Source organism: Dendropsophus ebraccatus, chromosome 15, assembly GCF_027789765.1.
Source record: "Dendropsophus ebraccatus isolate aDenEbr1 chromosome 15, aDenEbr1.pat, whole genome shotgun sequence".
NCBI lineage: Eukaryota > Metazoa > Chordata > Amphibia > Anura > Hylidae > Dendropsophus > Dendropsophus ebraccatus.
In genome coordinates this window covers 70562538-70581750 of record NC_091468.1, presented here as the reverse complement: position 1 = coordinate 70581750, position 19213 = coordinate 70562538, and the positions used below count along the sequence as shown (strand labels likewise).

Genomic DNA, 19213 nt, shown 5'->3' with positions numbered 1-19213 from the left:
CTTAGTTACGTAAAAAGGAAAGATGCTAACACTTAAAAGCCAAACAGAAAAGGTCATTAAAACTGCTGTTCAGCTGCAACATAGATGCATCAGGGATGAGAGTCTACATAGACTGTTAGTCCATATTCTCACTGCAAGCAAAACCTGACTGTCTGAGGGTCGTTAGACTACAGATTCGTCGGCCAATCATCAAGATCCGTGCTTGTCTTCAGCGTCTTTACAGAGAACGACAAATCGAGAGGCCCGGCCTGCACAATCGATCCTTGTATTGTTTGTGCAGCCCGGTAAACTGACAGCAAAGATATGTATATACTGGGGTCTGGGATATGTGTTCTGTCAGTTTCCAGATCACAAGCAGCAGTGTTTTCTTACCATGCTGCGTGTAATCCAGCACCTGGCTTCTCCAGTCCTCTGGCAGCCAGCTGTATCTTCAGGCCACTGCCAGTTTGGTAAGCATAGACTGCTACCCTGTTTCCACAAAAATAAGACATCCTCCAAAAATAAGGCATAGTGGAGGGTTTACAGGAAAGCTTAAAATAAGGCATTCCCCAAATCTAAGACCCCCGCCGCCACCAGGGTTATGTCTGGTTATGCTAGTTTGTGATGACAACTATTGTACAGTATATAGTAAATATGTTTTTCTTCAACAATAAGTGTGAATAAGACACAGCGCATCTACGGGAGCAAAAATTAATATAAGACACTGTCCATTGATCTGGAAACTGACAGCACAGATATATACATATCCCAGACCTCAATATATACATATCTGTGGTGTGGGTTTCCCTTTATCGGCTGTTTATACGGGAAGATGTGCAGCCGATATAGGATAAATTTTAAGGGTGCGTTCACACGTAACGAATCCGCAGCGGATTTCTTGCTGCAAATCCCTGCCCTGTACACTATGGGCAGACAAACTCGCAGTGGGATGGACATTCCGCTGTGAGTATGTCTGCAGCCCGCCCCGTTAACCCCCCCCCCCCCCCCGGCCGCCAGAGCGTATGCTTCACCTGCTCCGGCTTGCTTCTGGGCTCCCGGCACGTCCCGCTCAGCCAATCAGTGCGCTGCCACAGTACACTGATTGGCTGAGCAGGACGTGAAGATGCAGGGAGCCCCGAAGCAAGCTGGAGCGGGGATCGGGTGAAGTATACGCTCCGGTGGCCGGGCTGCAGACATACAGCGGGATGTCCATGTCCAAGAAATCTACTGCGGATCAGTTACGTGTGAACGCACCCTAAAACAGGTTCTAAACAGATGATCAGCCGATAATCAGACACTTGCCTGGTCCTCAGCTGGTCGATAATCATCCCATGTAAAAGGCCCTTAACTCACTATATAACCCCAACCCAGATTATATAAAATTTGTTGCTGCAGAAAACAACAATGATGAGTGCTGCCATTCTTACAGTAGAGGAAAGAAACAGGATCTCAGCTCATTCAAAAATGCTCAGTGGGTGTGTAAGCAAAGAAAAAAAAAAATTCTAATCCACACCAAACTTCTTTTTTGAGATACGTGTAGGAGTAGGGGAGCCCTAAGATGGAGAAGTATTTCATGGGTTCCTTGAGAAGTGCAGAATATCATAAGTATTATACGTTATACTATATGTTAATGAAAAAACAATAGTTAATTACATAAAACTACAGTGAAACCTTGGATTATGAGCATAATTTGTCCCAGGAACGTGCTTGTGATCCTAATCACTCATATCAAAGCAAATTTTCCCATAAGAAATAATTGAAACGCTGGTCCTAGGGCTGCCTGCCTGGAGCAGCCATTGGGGAAGGGGCTAATTCGGGGGTCAGAAGGAAGGAGTCTTCATACACCAACCAGTACCACGTAAAGGCAAGATGGCGGCAACATGTGCACGGCAGTGGTGGGAGATGTCTGGATGAGGCTCTGGGGAGTTGAAGTACTCATCACTTGGGTTATGTCTATGCACGCAGCCTCACTCACACTCAGTCCTCCGGCAGCAGGGAAAGGAGATGAGGCGGAGCTGCTCGCTTCCACAGGAGGATCTCTGCAGTTCTACAGGGTTCCTGATGCAGATGGGCACTAGAGGAGAGCTGGAAGGTGTCCGATCACCGCCAGAGTTAATCAGGTAGCAGTGGGTTAAAATGAGAGGGATTTCTACCCAGCACAGTATAATGATGGGGACAAGGGGGGCTCTTGTTACCAAATCTTGCTCATTTACTGAATTACAATTTTTTTATTATTATTTTTTCCTGCAAAATGCTCTCAGACCAAGTGACTTGTAATTCAATGTTTCACTGTAGTAGTAAGCCAATGTGCGTTACAGGAATTCACAGTGACACCTACACTGCTCTCACTTACAGGTACATGGACATTAGATTGGATCAAAACAAAATATCAAATTATAATCTTTAAAAGTATGACTGTGTAACCTAGTTATTTCAACACAATGGCGAAAGCATGTAGCGGTCACTTCTGCAGTATAAAGAAAACTGATTATTCACTGATGTATTAACTAAAAGCCAGATCTTGGTTTTAGTTGGGATCCTATGTGAGCAGATCCTTCTTGGTCTCTACTGGATATAGAAGGCTCGGAACACTATGCTACCATCATTGTGCACCGCTGCTCAACTATCTGCAGATACCTTCTACATTAGGGGTGTCAAACCCAGGCTACAACTCCTATCATGCCTGGACAGAAAAAGCTAAAGCTTATCTCACATGTCCAAGCATGATGGAAGTTGTAGTTTTGCAACAGCTGGAGGGCCTGAGTTTGACACCCCTGTTCTACATTTTTTCCCAATGAAAAAAAAAAGAAACCTACCTGTGTTCTAGTGCCAGGAACCTGGAAGATACATAATTCTATTGGATTTAGCTGAATGAATTTGGTCATGGTCCATTCTGGAATAATGCATGAGATGGTTGCATCACTCCCCACAATCTGGCTATGAGGAGGACACATTCCATGAACACCACTAGTGAACGTCATGTCTGCTTTTATAGTTGCTGAACTATTGACAGAGGTGAGGGTGATGATGAAGAACAATACTATGTCTATTATTAGAGTTTATCGTTAACTATTTCTTTTGTTTAAGAGATACACATCCATTGGAATGGGTCACAAGAGCGCAGAGAAAAATACTTTTTAATTGGAACACGAATCTACTGCAAGTGTATATAGCAAATATTGTGATCCCTTGAATTAAAGCCATTTTTGTTGGTATTTCAAAACTATATTTAAAGAGATATTCCAGGAAAAATCAGCACAGGATAGGGGAAAAGTAGAAGATCACGAGGGTCCGACCTCTGTACCCCTGCTCGATCTCCGGATTGGGCCCCTACCCTGTGGATAGGGGAAAATTAGATTTTTCCTGGAATACCCCCTTAAGTACTGTAGTAAAGATGGACACTGATATATTGCAATCTTCACCAATTATGCAATGACATCTGGCTTCCCAGAAGTCCTAGCGCCATCAAATATGGATATGGAATCTATGAATGAAAATCCTCCAACTTGACTCCCAGTTACTGTACATATGATAATATATTTGGAAGCTATATAGTTAAAAACGATAATGTTGATCTAAGAAAGCTGTCCACAAATCAACACAGGATAAGTGAAAGGTAGAAGATCACGGAAGGGGAGGGGGGCCCTCTGTACCCCTGCCCGATCTCCGTATTGGGCCCCTACCCTGTGGATAGGGGACAAGTTGATTTTTCCTGGAATACCCCCTTAAGTACTGCAGTAACGATGGACACTGACATATGGCAATCTTCACTAATTATGCAATGACATCTGGGTTCCCAGTAGAACTGGAGCAATCAAATATGGATATGGAATCTATGAATGAAAATCCTCCCACTTGACTCCCAGATACTGTATATATGATAATATATTTGGACATTATATTGCTTGAGGAAGTCTTTTTATTTTGCACATATCACCAAAGTTAAAGACGGTAATGTTGATCTAAGAAAGATGTCCACAATACAAAAGAAGAAACCGTAAAGTAACTTTTCTATATATTAAAAAATTTCTAAGGTTTCAATAAGTAAGGCTTATATTCCAGTGCTACATACATATCATTCAAATCAACAATACAAACACTGATACATTTGATGCTACAAACACAACTATACAACAAAGTTACCAAGTATTTTGCTGCCAAAGATGAAACCAGCCAGCGTCTGGCAGCGTCATATACATCTACATACCCTCTGGATGACTAGGAGGATCTCCAACTCAAGTGATGATAACTGAGCACAAAAGCTAAAAGCAGCCACTAAAACGGTGGATCCTGGTATCCAAAGCTCTAGAACTTACTGTATATCTTTTTTATTAAGCTTTTACACCTACAAGCTACAAAAAGGAAAAAAAAAATTAAACTTACAATGAACGAAATTAGTCATGCTGACTCACCAACCACCACTTCCTCTAGATGAATTCTTGTCATGCTTCTGCCTGTGACTGGTCAAATTCACATGGCTTTTGGATCTGTGCTGCTGCACTTCCAGTAACCACCCAAGTGTAGGCTAGTAAGACAGAGAGAGGAGAAGAAGATCTCAATATGTCTTTATGCAGGAATAAAAAATATATGTATAGACCTGCAGAAAAGTTAATCAGATTTTATAAGACAGGATGTGATACGATGTTATAATATAGGATGTTATAATTTCACAAGTCAGTAACAGTGCATATTGGCTGTGATATTGCAGAAGAAACATAGGACTTAAAGCAAGTGTACCATCAGGTACATTCACTTTAAGTTTTGCACATGAATAGAATGTCGCTGGCGTAGGGAAGCTGGTGCCGTTCTCCTTTTTTTAATCGACGGCCCTGTTTCTCCCACTGGGATTGGCCGACCGTCTCCAGTGCTTCAGCCCAGGCCAGTGCCCGGTAATAGACCTGCGCTGTACGCGAGAACTGGGTCGCTGTTTAAAAAAGTGACCGCGGCACCAGCTTCCCTGCGATGGCGGCATTCTGTTCATTTGCAACACTTAAAGCGGCATTCTGTTCATGTGCAACACTTAAAGCGAATGGTACACATTCACTTAAAAGGGAAACTGTCAGCTATAAATCAGGTTCCAAACTGAAGATATTTTAAATATCTGTTAGATCAGGGGTAGGGAATCTTGGCTCCCAACTGATGGGAGTTACACAAAATACCTTTTTCTATATCTGAATGTGATTCCAGAATGTATAAAAATGCTTTTATTCTATAGTAAAAAAAAAATAAAAATCAAAGATGCTTTCCCGAGCTCCTGATATGCAGCAAGCTGTCATACTTCCTCCCTTCCATCTCTCAACCTGCTGGGACTCAGCTTCCAGGAGTCAGTCATGCAGGGAGGGGGAGAGAGGAGGCATTCCAGCTTGTAGCTATTCAGGCGCTCGGGAAAGCCTCTGTACCAGAGAATAAAAGCATGTTTCTACATCCTGGAAGCACAGCGGGGTATGTGAAAGGTACCATGTGTCTCCTTGTCTCCTCTCCTGGTTTCTTCTCTGAACTGTGCAGACACTTTCTTCTTGTTTGCAGGCTAAGGCTCTGTTCCCATGCTTTAAAACACCGGCCGTTCAGTGACCCTGCCGGGTCACAGAACGGGCGGTGTCAGAGAAGATCAGAGCAGTACCAGCCGGATGATGTTTACTGCTGCTGAATTCGGATGTGGGCGCATCCGAATACCCGCTGCACCCAATACAACGGCTGTGATTACTACTGAATTTACGTAGTGTGAACATAGCCTAAAGGTATGTTCACACTGAGTAAATGTGGCGGTATTCCGCAGCTGATATCTCCCCCCTTACCCCTTCTGCCTCCTCATATAAAGTTACTTAATAATAAGATTGATTTTATGCATTTAGCGAGCTATCACTTTAATATGAAACTATACTGAGGCTAATCGTAGGCAGAGCTGTCAGAGGACTTTTTCGCTTTTACAAATGATGTGCAAGTGAGTCACAATGAAAAAAACGACAAGGATTTGCTGACTCAAGGACGTAATAGTCTATGCATGAAAATAGAAATAGCTGCACATAAAATACATCTGCACTTACTGCACTAACTTCCTACAAAATACATAAGAAAAAAAATATGCTACCTATATTAGTCGGTATTTTAGCTATTAGCATTAATATTTGTGTATGGATCATTTAGTTTTGTCCAGGGGCATAAGTCTAGCATTTTAGATCAAACTTAAAGGGGTACTCCAGCAAATTTTTATCTTTCACATTAGCTGGTGTAATGTGGTGTCCCACCACGGGTGTTTTATTTCTTGTACACCTGTCGCAAAAGTTCCTCACTCCAGATTAAGTGGTGATGTAGCGCACTTTAGAGTTTCACCACAGTATTTTATATATGTATGCTCTTGTGTATTGCACAGCTGAAGCTAGGAAAGGGTAAATGTTTGGTGTGTACCATGTGTTTTGCTGACCTATAGGACATGCTCTTTACCTCTAGCCTATCTTTTCTTTTCTTTCTTTTGCACACATTCCTTTCCACCACTCACAGGGTACTTTACTTAGCCTCTGTAGGAAGTTACTTGGTGGAAGAAGGTGTAGCGTCAGTTCTGACCCAGATTCTCATGGGAGAAGGGCACACAGAGCAGACATTCCTACTGTAGCCAAGCCAGGGCCTGGCTCTGTCTGGACCCTCATCCGGGACAAGTTCAGAGAGTGTTTTAGGGAGTCGAGAGTAACACACGTGTGGTCAGATGCAACTAGAGACACTTAGTTCTTTCAGTACTTATACTATATCTACTATGCATTGCTAAACACTACTAGAGGGAGAAGAGTCTGGGAACATCCTAGCCCACGCCGTAAACCAGTCTAAAAGGTGCAGGGCAGTATCCTCATAAACAAGAGGAACTAGCTTGGATAGGACAAAGCTACCAGAAGGTCTAAGTATCCTTTCTAGCAGTGCAGGTAACCGGAAACTAAGTTTCACCCAGGTAACCAAGGTTGGGCTTTGTATCACCCTAGGAGGACAAGTCACTCGACACTGTAGGGCAGAAGGTGGTCAGACTATAGTCTCTACACAGGTAGAAGTAACTTCTCACTTTCAAGTATTCTCTCAAGTTCTGGCAGAGTACATTGCTATATTGGGTTAGGACTCCCTTGGCAAACTCCTCTACTCTATGCTGCTCTACTCTTCAAGCACCGCTACAACTGCCTCTACTCTACTTCAAGTGTCCCCTCAGCTCAAACAAGTTCAAGCACTATAGTCCATGTAAAGATTTATCTATTTTCTGCCAAAGTATTTTGTACTATTACGAGACTGTACAGTAAAGCTGTTATATTTTTACATTGATGGGACTTGGTGAGTCAATTGCCATTCAGGACTGCTGTGACAAGAGCCCAAGGGACCCGTCACAACCCGGCAGGTCACCGACCATTTGGGGAAATCTTACAGCCTGCCACAACACAAAGCAGGTACCAACACCATACCTGTGTGCTGAACCAGCAATGGCGTCACGACAGTAACATCTCTGGCTGAGCTGTACAATATCACTGATAACATCCATCAATCAGTAGCACACCACAGTCAGAAGTACATTACAAATTTATATAACTTTCTATTTAAAAATCTCCAGTCTTTCAGTACTTATCAGCTGCTGTATGTCCTGAAGGAATTGATGTATTCTCTCCAGTCTGACACAGTGCTCTCTGCTGCCACCTCTGTCCATGTCAGGAACTGTCCAGAGCAGCAGCAAATCCCCATAGAAAACCTCTCCTGCTCTGGGCAGTTCCTGACATGGACAGAGGTTGCAGCAGAGAGCACTGTGTCAGTCTGGAGAGAATACACCACTTCTTTCAGGACATACAGCAGCAGATAGGTACTGATTTATATAACTTTCTAAAACCAGTTGATTTGAAAGAAAAATATTCTTGCCGGAGTACCCCTTTAATGACCCATGATTTGTATATTTGTTGAAGGTTATATCTGTCACTGGGATGTAATGGGTAACACATAGCCATGCTCCTGTAGTAGTCCCCAGCATAAGAATCTTAATTTAAAGGGGTTGTCCGGCGATAAAAAATTATTCACAGAATAACACACATTACAAAGTTATACAACTTTGTAATGTATGTTATGTCTGTGAATGGCCCCCTTCCCCGTGTTTCCCCCCACCCACGCTAGACCCGGAAGTGTGGTGCATTATACTCACCGCATCTCGTGTCGTCCACGGTCTCCGATCCTCAGCAGTGACGTCTTCTTCGGGAGACCGGCGGATCTTACCGAGTGCCGGCCGCCCTCTGCAGCGTCATCCGAAGCTCAGCCGCGATTGGCTGAGCATAACTGTGCTCAGCCAATCGCGGCTGAGCAGCTGATGACGTGGCCGCGTCATCAGCCGCTCAGCCGCGATTGGCTGAGCACAGTTATGCTCAGCCAATCACGGCTGAGCTTCGGATGACGCTGCAGAGGGCGGCCGGCATCCGGGAAGATCTGCCGGCCTCCCGAAGAAGACGTCACTGCTGAGGATCGGAGACCGTGGTCGGCACGTGACAGGTAATGTATAGCGCACCACACTTCCGGGTACACGGGTGGGGGTGGTGGGACACGGGGAAGGGGGCCATTCACAGACATAACATACATTACAAAGTTGTATAACTTTGTAATGTGTGTTATTCTGTGAATAATTTTTTTATCGCCGGACAACCCCTTTAACTCCATAGATGTTGAGGCGACTAGTGATCTGAGGTGTTTGACAGAGGGAAAAGGTATTCTTCTGTAATCCCTCCCCACCCCCAGCCACATAAAAAAAAAAAAAAAAAAAATAAGAATGGAAACCCTCTATGTTTAATTTAAAACAACTTTACTGTTCAGAAGTAAAAATAAAAAAATCAGATATACAATTACAATCATTTCATGGGTCAGGATGTCTAATATGGCCTTCAGGGTCCTTGTACACAGGACGATTATCGGTAATGAGAGTTCCTAGGAACTCTGATTTACCTGATATTTGGCCCCTGTAAATTATCCAGCGATCAGCCGATAAACAAGCTCATTCATCAGTTGACTGAATGTTTTGCCAATTATTGCTATCGGCTGCAGATCTCCCTGTGTGAACAGCATTTAAAGGCCACATAAACAATTCAGCTACTGTTCGTACAGCCCAACTGCACGATTCATAGAACCTTGTCAGGGCTCTGCAAACAAGTGCTGATCTCGCTGATTGCTGCCAATCATGTGTGAAAGGACTCTAAGGGTTCTATTAGACAAAGTGATTTTCACCGATTAATGTTAAACGTTCAACCCGAAACATGTTGTGTGGTAATCTTTTTTCATATACATTTTAATAAATCTTTGCATGGCCACTGTACTTTGGATTTTGTGGATGTCTGCGTCCGAAAAATCTGTGATTGTCTTCTGTGGATTGGGAGATTCTATTGCTTACCTAGCCCGGTGAGGGTGCACAGGGAGGCTCCAGTCCTAGCCCTTACACGCTATTGGAGAGTTGGGCCTCACGCTTGCACAACACCGCCATGAAGGAGTCTGCATATACTACCATTGTGATATAACTCAATCTAGCGATACTTCACCATGGAGCGCTGTCTTCACTTCTGTCTCTACTTTTCTTTTCTTTTTTTAAAAGAAAGAAACAGCCTACAAGTCGTCCCTGGCACCTAATTTTACACTTTGTAAACCAACAGAATGCGGACTGCAGTAGTTTTTTTTCCATCTTAAAAGAATGTTTCCAAATACTTGTGTACATAGAGCCTTAACCCTTTGAGGACCAGGCCCAAAATGACCCAGTGGACCGCGCAAATTTTGATCTTTGCGCTTTCGTTTTTCCCTCCTCCCCTTCTAAGAGCTCTAGCACTTTCAGTTTTCTATCTACAAGGCCATGTAATGGCTTATTTGTTACAGGAATAGTTGTACTGTGTAATGGCGTCTTTCATTTTACCATAACATGTATGACGGAATCCCAAATATATTATTTATGAAGATATGAATAGGTGAAATCGTAAAAAAGAATGCAATATGGTAACGTTTGGGGGGTTCCTGTGTCTACGTAATGCACTATATGGTAAAAGCGACATGATACCATTATTCTATAGGTCAGCCCGAACACAACCACATGCAGGTTACACAGATTCTCTAATGTTATATATATATTTTTAAATGAAATCCTTTTTTTTGGCAATTAATTATTAATAAAATGGGCCTATTATGACGCTTATAACGGTTTTATTTTTTCACCTACGGGGCTGTATGGGGTGTCATTTTTTCCGCCATGATCTCTAGTTTTTATTAATACCATATTTGTGAAGATCGGATGTTTTGATCACGTATTAATTTTTTTTATATATATATATATATATATATAAAACGTAACAAAATCGGTAATCCGCGCACTTTTTTCCCTCTTTTCTTCTACGCCGTTAACCGTTTGCAATGACGCTCGTTATATTTTAATAGATCGGACAATTACGCACGCTACGGTATATTATATGTTTATTTATTTTATATGTTTTATTTATATAATGGGAAAGGGGGGTGATTTAAACTTTTATTGGGGGAGGGGTTTTGGGGTAGTGTGTTAGTGATTTAAACTTTTTTTATATACATTTTAAGTCCCTTTGGGGGACTTGTACATACATTAGTTTTGTTTTCTACACTGATCATTGCTATGCCATAGGCATAGCATTGATCATTGTTCTCGGCGCTCTGCTCATTGAGCCTGCCTGTGCAGGCTCAGTGAACAGATCGTCGATCGGACCGCACGAAGGCAGGTGAGAGACCTCCGGTGGTCCATTTTAATGATCGGGACCCCGGCAGTCACACTGCAGGAGTCCCGATCGGTAAGTGACAGGGGACTCCCCCTGTCACTTACACTTAAAAACGCCGCGGCCGCGCAGTGATCGTGGCGTTTAAGGAGTTAATAGCACGGAGCACGCTTCATAGCTCAGGACGTACCGGTACGTCCTAAGTCGTCTAAGAGGTTGTCCAGTGAAAAACTTTTTCTTTCAAATCAACTGGTATCAAAAAGTTATATAGATTTGCAATTCACTTCTATTAAAAAAATTGCAAGTCTTCCCATACTCATTAGCTGCTGTATGTCCTGCAGGAAATGTTGTTTTATTTTCAGTCTGACACAGTGCTCTCTGCTGACATCTCTGGCCGAGACAGAAACTGTCCAGAGCAGCAGAGGTTTTCTATGGGGATTTGCTGCCGCTCTGGACAGTTCCTGTCTTGGCCAGAGAGGTCAACAGAAAGCACCGTGTCAGACATACAGCAGCTAATAAGTACAAGAAGACTTTTTAATTTTTAAGATTTTTTAATAGAAGTAAATTTATCTACATATCCCAGCAGGCCCTCAGTACAGTATAAGGTTATGTCCACACTACGGAACACGCAAGGAAATTTCAAGCTCAATCCGTCATCCATACGTCTTTGGGTGGACCGCAGACGGAGTTTGAGATATTCATTGACACAATGGGACAGGTAGAACTTCAAGTGGAGTCTGCAGCACAACCTCTGCTTGAAATTATATAGCATTTTTTGTAATGTGAACATACCCTAACAAAACTGCATTTATAGCTGTAAGATTACACGTTTTTTGTGCAGAGAGAAATCCACAATAGGAACTTTTTAGGGCATTAAATCCTTATTAAAAATACATCCTTCCTTCTAATATACATCTATAATGAATATGGCGCCGTTTGCATAGAGCCAGGGGGCACTCCCCATCTGAAGGAGTGTAAATCCAGTGGCGCCATATCCTCTCAGCCTCACTCCTCTGTGCTCCCCCCTCTCCTTGGAGATGGACAACACGTGATCTCAGTCTCCTCCCTGGGCCTGGTTTGTGTCACCAAACCAGGCCCACAGCTAACGTCATCAAGCAAAGGCCATCGATGATTGGTGGAAGTGCAGAGGAGGTGCGTACACTGTGCTTAAACGTGAGGCGTGATGCATACCGTGAGATGTAGTTTCCCGAAAGCGTGCCATTCGTGAAGGCAGGTGAAAATGTTGAATAGGATCACTGAAGCCGTGCAAAGAGGCAGGAGCAGTTGGGAAAGCATATAGGAAGATGGGTGAGTGCCCCTATATGTTTTTGAGACTTTTTTCCCCATGATTGGAAGAGAAAATATGGCCGTATTTTAATAATTACATAAATGAATAATGATTGTGTTCTTTATTTACAGATGTATTTATGAAAATACGGCCGTATTTTCTCCTTCAAAAACCTTGGGAGGACATTTACTATTGAGTAAAACGTGTTTTTTTTCTATAGAGTATTCATCTGTTTTTACCCAGCCGAATAGGACTAACTCGACAAACTTTTCATAAATCTGTGAATAGAATATACTAAGAATATATGCACAATAATCACAAAAATTGCACAGACAAATTCACCTGGTACTGACCACACGTCAGCCTGCACCAATTTGTGCAACTTTTTAAAAAGCTGCAAATGATAAATTGGGTTCAAATTTGCAAATTATGCAACTTTTTGGGCGAATACGCAAAACAAGCAGATTAAAAAATAATCACCCATGTAATACAGGTTCATAAATACAACTTAAACCAAAAATGGGCAAAAAATGCAATTATTCACCTAAAAATAGGCGCAAAGCCCATGCAAAATATCCCCCCATGTAGAAGATTATAATCTTTTGCATACATTTAGCTTTATTTTCATAAATGTTAGAAAATAGGATGCTTGACCCATATACATACAGGGGGCAGTCAATTACGGAGTGAACAAATTATTATAGAAACTAAAGAAAGGCTACACCTACATTACTATCTATACACAAACCAACACCAAAGGTAATACTAACATGCATACACAATATTTTATTACTTTATACTCTTATATATTCTTATCTACAAAGCAAAGAGTAAACACTTTTTGTAGGAATCTGCACAGTCATTCCTCTCTTATATCTTATATTAGGCCCCACCCCCTTGTAAGCTGAACTGGGATTGGTTGATACATCTCCCCCACTATACAAGGCAAATTAAAGGGGTTATCCAGCTAAAAATCATTTTCCTTCAACAGGTTTTAGAAAGTTATGTAGATTTGTAATTTATTTCTATTTGAAAATCTTAAGTCTTCCCATACTTATCAGCTGCTGTATGTCCTGCAGGAAGTGGTATATCCTCTCCAGTCTGATAGTGCTCTCTGCTGCCACCTCTGTCCATGTCAGGAACTGTCCAGAGCAGCAGCAAAACCCCATAGAAAACCTCTCCTGCTCTGGACAGTTCCTGACATGGACAGAGGTGGCAGCAGAGAGCACTGTGTCAGACTGGAGAGAATACACCACTTCCTGCAGGACATACAGCAACTGATATGTACTTGAAGACTGGAGATGTTTAAATAGAAGTAAATTACAAATCTACATAACTTTTTTAAACCAGTTCATTTGAAAGAAAAAGGTTTTCGCTGGAGTACCCCTTTAACAACCGGTTTGTTACATACTACAGAATACACCTCCTCTTATAGCAATCACTGCTGGAAAAGAAGGGATAATAGCATAAAATCATATAATATATAATATACAGGCCATTCTTACCTTCCTTGCTCTGCATCCCATCGAGTATTAAGCATTGGAGCAGTATAGTAATATGACCAGCAGCATAGCCCTACGCTTATCTTAAGAGATGAACAAATACATTTTTCCCACGGTCAATTACTAAAATAAATTTATGGCCTCTGCCAAATGCATTCTGACGAAAGGATTTTCTCACGGAAATAGATCAGCGCGAGATCTTTGTCATTGGAGCCACTGACAAGAGGAAATGAACACGTAGAATGGCTTTTATGTAATGGTTCTGTGCGTGTATATTACCACAGAATTCTGGTGTACATGACCACTTGTAGTTATTCACACTGACACAATGCTGACATATTAACTGGGTTTCCATAAAACATTTTTTTTACCTAAAAACCATTAAAAATGTACTGGTTCCCTTAGCAAAATATATTGGTATACGCTCCGGCCGGAATCCCATAGACAGCAAGGTAACGTATATTTTCGTAATAATCATGGCTGTTGTACAACGGCCGCGGTTTTACAAAAATATACGTTGTGTGAACAAAGCCTTAAGATGGAAATTTTGATCCTAGTTTTATTCATTTAAGGTGTCACTGTCATTTCGGAAAACTTTTAACATGTGATAGAGACATCATAAAGACGTCATACAGACATGTCATAAAGACATCATAGAGACATGTCATAAAGACATCATAGAGACATGTCATAAAGACATCATAGAGACATGTCATAAAGACATCATAGAGACATGTCATAAAGACATCATAGAGACATGTCATAAAGACATCATAGAGACATGTCATAAAGACATCATAGAGACATGTCATAAAGACATCATAGAGACATGTCATAAAGACATCATAGAGACATGTCATAAAGACATCATAGAGACATGTCATAAAGACATCATAGAGACATGTCATAAAGACATCATAGAGACATGTCAGAGACATCATAGAGACATGTCATAAAGACATCATAGAGACATGTCATAAAGACATCATAGAGACATGTCATAAAGACATCATAGAGACATGTCATAAAGACATCATAGAGACATGTCAGAGACATCATAGAGACATGTCATAAAGACATCATAGAGACATGTCATAAAGACATCATAGAGACATGTCATAAAGACATCATAGAGACATGTCATAGAGACATCATAGAGACATGTCAGAGACATCATAGAGACATGTCATAAAGACATCATAGAGACATGTCATAAAGACATCATAGAGACATGTCATAAAGACATCATAGAGACATGTCATAAAGACATCATAGAGACATGTCATAAAGACATCATAGAGACATGTCATAAAGACATCATAGAGACATGTCAGAGACATCATAGAGACATGTCATAAAGACATCATAGAGACATGTCATAAAGACATCATAGAGACATGTCATAGAGACATCATAGAGACATGTCAGAGACATCATAGAGACATGTCATAAAGACATCATAGAGACATGTCATAAAGACATCATAGAGACATGTCATAAAGACATCATAGAGACATGTCAGAGACATCATAGAGACATGTCATAAAGACATCATAGAGACATGTCATAAAGACATCATAGAGACATGTCATAAAGACATCATAGAGACATGTCATAAAGACATCATAGAGACATGTCATAAAGACATCATAGAGACATGTCAGAGACATCATAGAGACATGTCATAAAGACATCATAGAGACATGTCATAAAGACATCATAGAGACATGTCATAAAGACATCATAGAGACATGTCATAAAGACATCATAGAGACATGTCATAAAGACATCATAGAGACATGTCATAAAGACATCATAGAGACATGTCAGAGACATCATAGAGACATGTCATAAAGACATCATAGAGACATGTCATAAAGACATCATAGAGACATGTCATAAAGACATCATAGAGACATGTCAGAGACATCATAGAGACATGTCATAGAGACATCATAGAGACATGTCAGAGACATCATAGAGACATGTCAAAAGTTTTGATTGAGTAAGAAAAAAAAAGAGTCGGCTCATAATGTAAGTCTATGGAGCTGGACTCTTTTTCTTACACAGAGCATGGAGTGGACATGCTGCAGCGTGGTCTTTTCTCGGCTCCTTCTCCCGATCAGTACAGGTGTGAGCACTCGGACCAAGCAAAACCTTTGACACGTCTCCATGTTGCCTCTATGACATCATAAAAGTTTTCCTAAATGAAAGTGACTAGAGATGAGCGAACCTGGAGCAGCTGGAGTCCATCCGAACCCGAACTTTCGGCATTTGATTAGCGGTGGCTGCTGAAGTTGGATAAAGCCCTAAGGCTATGTGGAAATCATGGATATAGTCATTGGCTGTATCCATGTTCTCCATTCAACCTTAGAGCTTTATCCAAGTTCAGCAGCCCCAGCTAATCAAATACCGAACGTTCGGGTTCGGATCGACTCGAACCCGAACTTGGTTCTCTAATCTCTAATAGTGACACTTTAACCACAAAAGTATTTCCAGCTATTTTATTGGCATAACACTAGGCAGGGCCATTTCTAGCACCAGATGGGGGGTCCAGAGGGACCACTGCTATCCAGCTAGTTAGTAGAGGCGCCCCTTCTAGAAATGTTTTAATTAACTATAAGACAAAAGACAAAGCGTGATAGAGCTTGGGGGTGTACTGGAATTAGGGTTATTGTCAGAAATAATTGTAACATCAAATCCTTACCAATCACGTAATACAGTAATACCTCTGTTTTCAAACATAATTGATTCTGGAAGGCTGTTCTAGAACAGAGCAGTTGGAGAACAGAGCTGTGTGTTCCCATAGGGAACAATGTAAATGTCTCCATAAGTCATATGCAGAGCGCCTGGCCCACAGAGTGTAAAGAGTAGCAGCAGGTAGAGGTGCATCTTGCACCACTACTTAACGCTAAAGGGCGGGGATTCCTCTCATAATGACGGGAATCCCCGTTCCTTTACAGTGTGCCTGGGAGAGTAAGGGAACACACAGGGTGAGCCAGCATCAGCACCCGGTGGCTCTTGTCTGGGTGCTGGTCCTGCCCAGGGCTGCCAAGCAATGAATCCGGAATTCCAGACAGTTTTCGGATGCCCCCATAGGGATAAGTGATTAAATTCTGGACAAATATAGGACATGTTATATAATTTACAGGCCTATTTTCTGGCACAGACACCCTTCAGGAAAATTCTGAAAGGTGTCTGTGCCTAATAGAACCCTATGGGTCAGGAAATCTACCTTTTATAATAAGAAAAAGGCCTAAAATAGTTTTTTTTTTTCAGTGTGTTGCATGGAGCATAGGAGAACGACATCGGAACGCTGTACTCCTTGTCTATCAGGTACTATTATTGCCTGGGACACTAGGGACCTGAGAAGTTAGACCTGAGAAGCGTTAGCCACTATAAATCTTTTCTTTTACAACGGACATCCTTACTTTTCTACCTTCTTTTGTAGCTTATGGAACCGATGTTGCCCGAAACTAAGAATCTAGAAAAAGATGGATTACACCTAAATGAGCGACGGCTCTGAATGTGGAAAGTTCAAATCTAACGCTTCATTTACTGTAATGATATCTTCACAATTAACTGTAATAGGAAATAAAGCTGTTGTTATTAAGTGGCTAAGTGCAGTTGTGCTTGGCCCCACTTAGCAGGAATAATTTGTGGAAACCATTTATAACCCTCAGGTTCATGACTCACGGCAATACAGAGAAGCGTCTTTCACTGCTTTTTAATTTCCTTTTTCTCTCTAGTTTAGCGCTGGCTTCGCCGAAACCATGTCATGCCTGAATGTTCTGCCTTATGTGGGATAAAATTATAGGGTAAAAATAAATTAGAGGATACAGTTTGTGATAAAATAGCTTATTGTGTGCAAAACTATTAGCGTAATGAAAAGTTTGGTTCTAAATAAATTTTTACTGGGGCTTTATTATACTATTGTTGTGTGTGAAGTTATTATCTGAGTAGGAATTATTGTGAATCAAATTACAAATTGAGGACTCCTTTACACATGTAATTTTTTTTTAAAACATCACAAAAACATATTGTGCATTTTTTCACCAAAAAAGTGACAGGAAAAGTGATGTGTGTAAAACTTCAAATATATATTTTTGAATGGCTTTTTTTTATTATATATTTTTTTATATATATTTTTGGCTTGAAAAAGGGGATGCAGACTTTTCCAAAAGAGTATGTTTTTGGCTATGTTCACACAATGTCAAAAATAGAGAAAAGGCATCAGCTTTTGCAATTGAAAAAACGTCCGTTATTGCCGCAATTTAACTGATTGCAATGCCATGCAGTCAATGGGAAGACGGACATCCACTGCACACAATCTATTGAATAGCGGATGTTAAAATAATGATCATGTCAGTTATTGTTGGACGTCTTGCAAACAGCGGACGTTTTTTATTAGTAGTTCACACACAGTTTTTCTTTTGTCACCGTTCTTTCTCCGTTTTTACTATTAAATTCAATGGACTTTTTAATTAAGCCACACCCAAAGGCCAATTAGTAACCAAACTAGAATAATGTGCCAGCAGCCGTCATTGCACTAAAGGGGAGGCCAGACAGCTAAATGACGTCCGTTATTTTAGACTCAAAATAACGGATGTTGTTTTAAACAGAGCTGAAAAAACGTTGTGTAAACATAGCCTAATTGTTTTCAAATCAATTAGCGTCAGAAAGTTTAACAGATTTGTAAATTATTTCTATTTAAAAATCTTCCAGTACTTATCAGCTGCTATATGTTCTGCAGGAAGAAGTGCACTCTTTCCAGTCTGACACAGCGCTCTCTGCTGCCACCTGTCTGATGCCAGTTGATTTGGGAAAAAAAATATATATCATCGCAGGATTTCCACTTTAATAAATGTCAGGCATTATCTTGGATTTATTAAGTGCTGCCAAATGATGGGGTGAGTACGGATCGGCGCTGTTTATACAGTGAGTGAACGTAGCCTCCATATACTTTGGCTCTAGAAGCCTGAAAAAAATAGAACTCTAAAAAAGTTTTGCACGTTTTTCCGTTTTGCACTGAATTTGTTTCCATGTTTTATCTACCAGAATGGATATCTGTACGCCACTGGCAGCCGACAAGTTTAAAACCTAAGCCAAAAAGTTTCATGTATCCAGGAATCGAGCTGTCTTTCTATATCACGTTTATACCGTATGCACGATCTGCGGCTATGGCGATTATATTACCTTTGGCATATAAGCAATGCTTAGGACCTGGAGGGAATCCCGAAAGCTTCACTTACGATAAAAAAAAAAAAAGTCTGAATCCAACCTGGCAAAGCAAAGTGGTCCACAAACAGGGACCATATCGTTTTCAAATCAGCTGTTAGTAAGGATTACTGATTTATGAAATCCTTGTGTTTCTGCCTGGCTCAGGTTACACACAATGGTAAATCCATTATTAAAGGAACAGTGGGATTAAAACATTAACAATATATATACTCAGCAGTCACAATGTGGCTTCTTTTGCAGAACTCCCGGTAGGTAATGGTGGTCGGCTAATCGGCTAATTATTATTTGCATCCATCCATCCTCCTTTGTAGGATTGCAGGAGAAAATTTAATAATACATGAATATATAGAGAGTGGGATTAGGAACCGAGGCAGTAGGTATGGTACATGCAGAACAAGCCGTATAATAGGACTGGCCAAGGTGTCATGGCCGATTATAGGCTTGTTCATTGTTCAGGTTACATTTGATGCTAGAGGACATTCTAG

General features: G+C 41.1%; 1 long non-coding RNA gene across 3 annotated transcripts in view; it reads right to left on the bottom strand.

Moving 5' to 3' along the window:
• The window catches only part of LOC138773780 (uncharacterized), a 303380-nt gene that overhangs the window by 222041 nt on the left and 62126 nt on the right, over positions 1 to 19213 (bottom strand). For 2 of the 3 annotated variants that reach the window (XR_011360216.1, XR_011360218.1), the window contains exon 3: positions 4363 to 4504. This is a non-coding gene — a long non-coding RNA (uncharacterized lncRNA). The remainder of the gene's footprint in view (positions 1 to 4362; positions 4505 to 19213) is intronic. The other variant, XR_011360217.1, reaches the window with a different exon arrangement.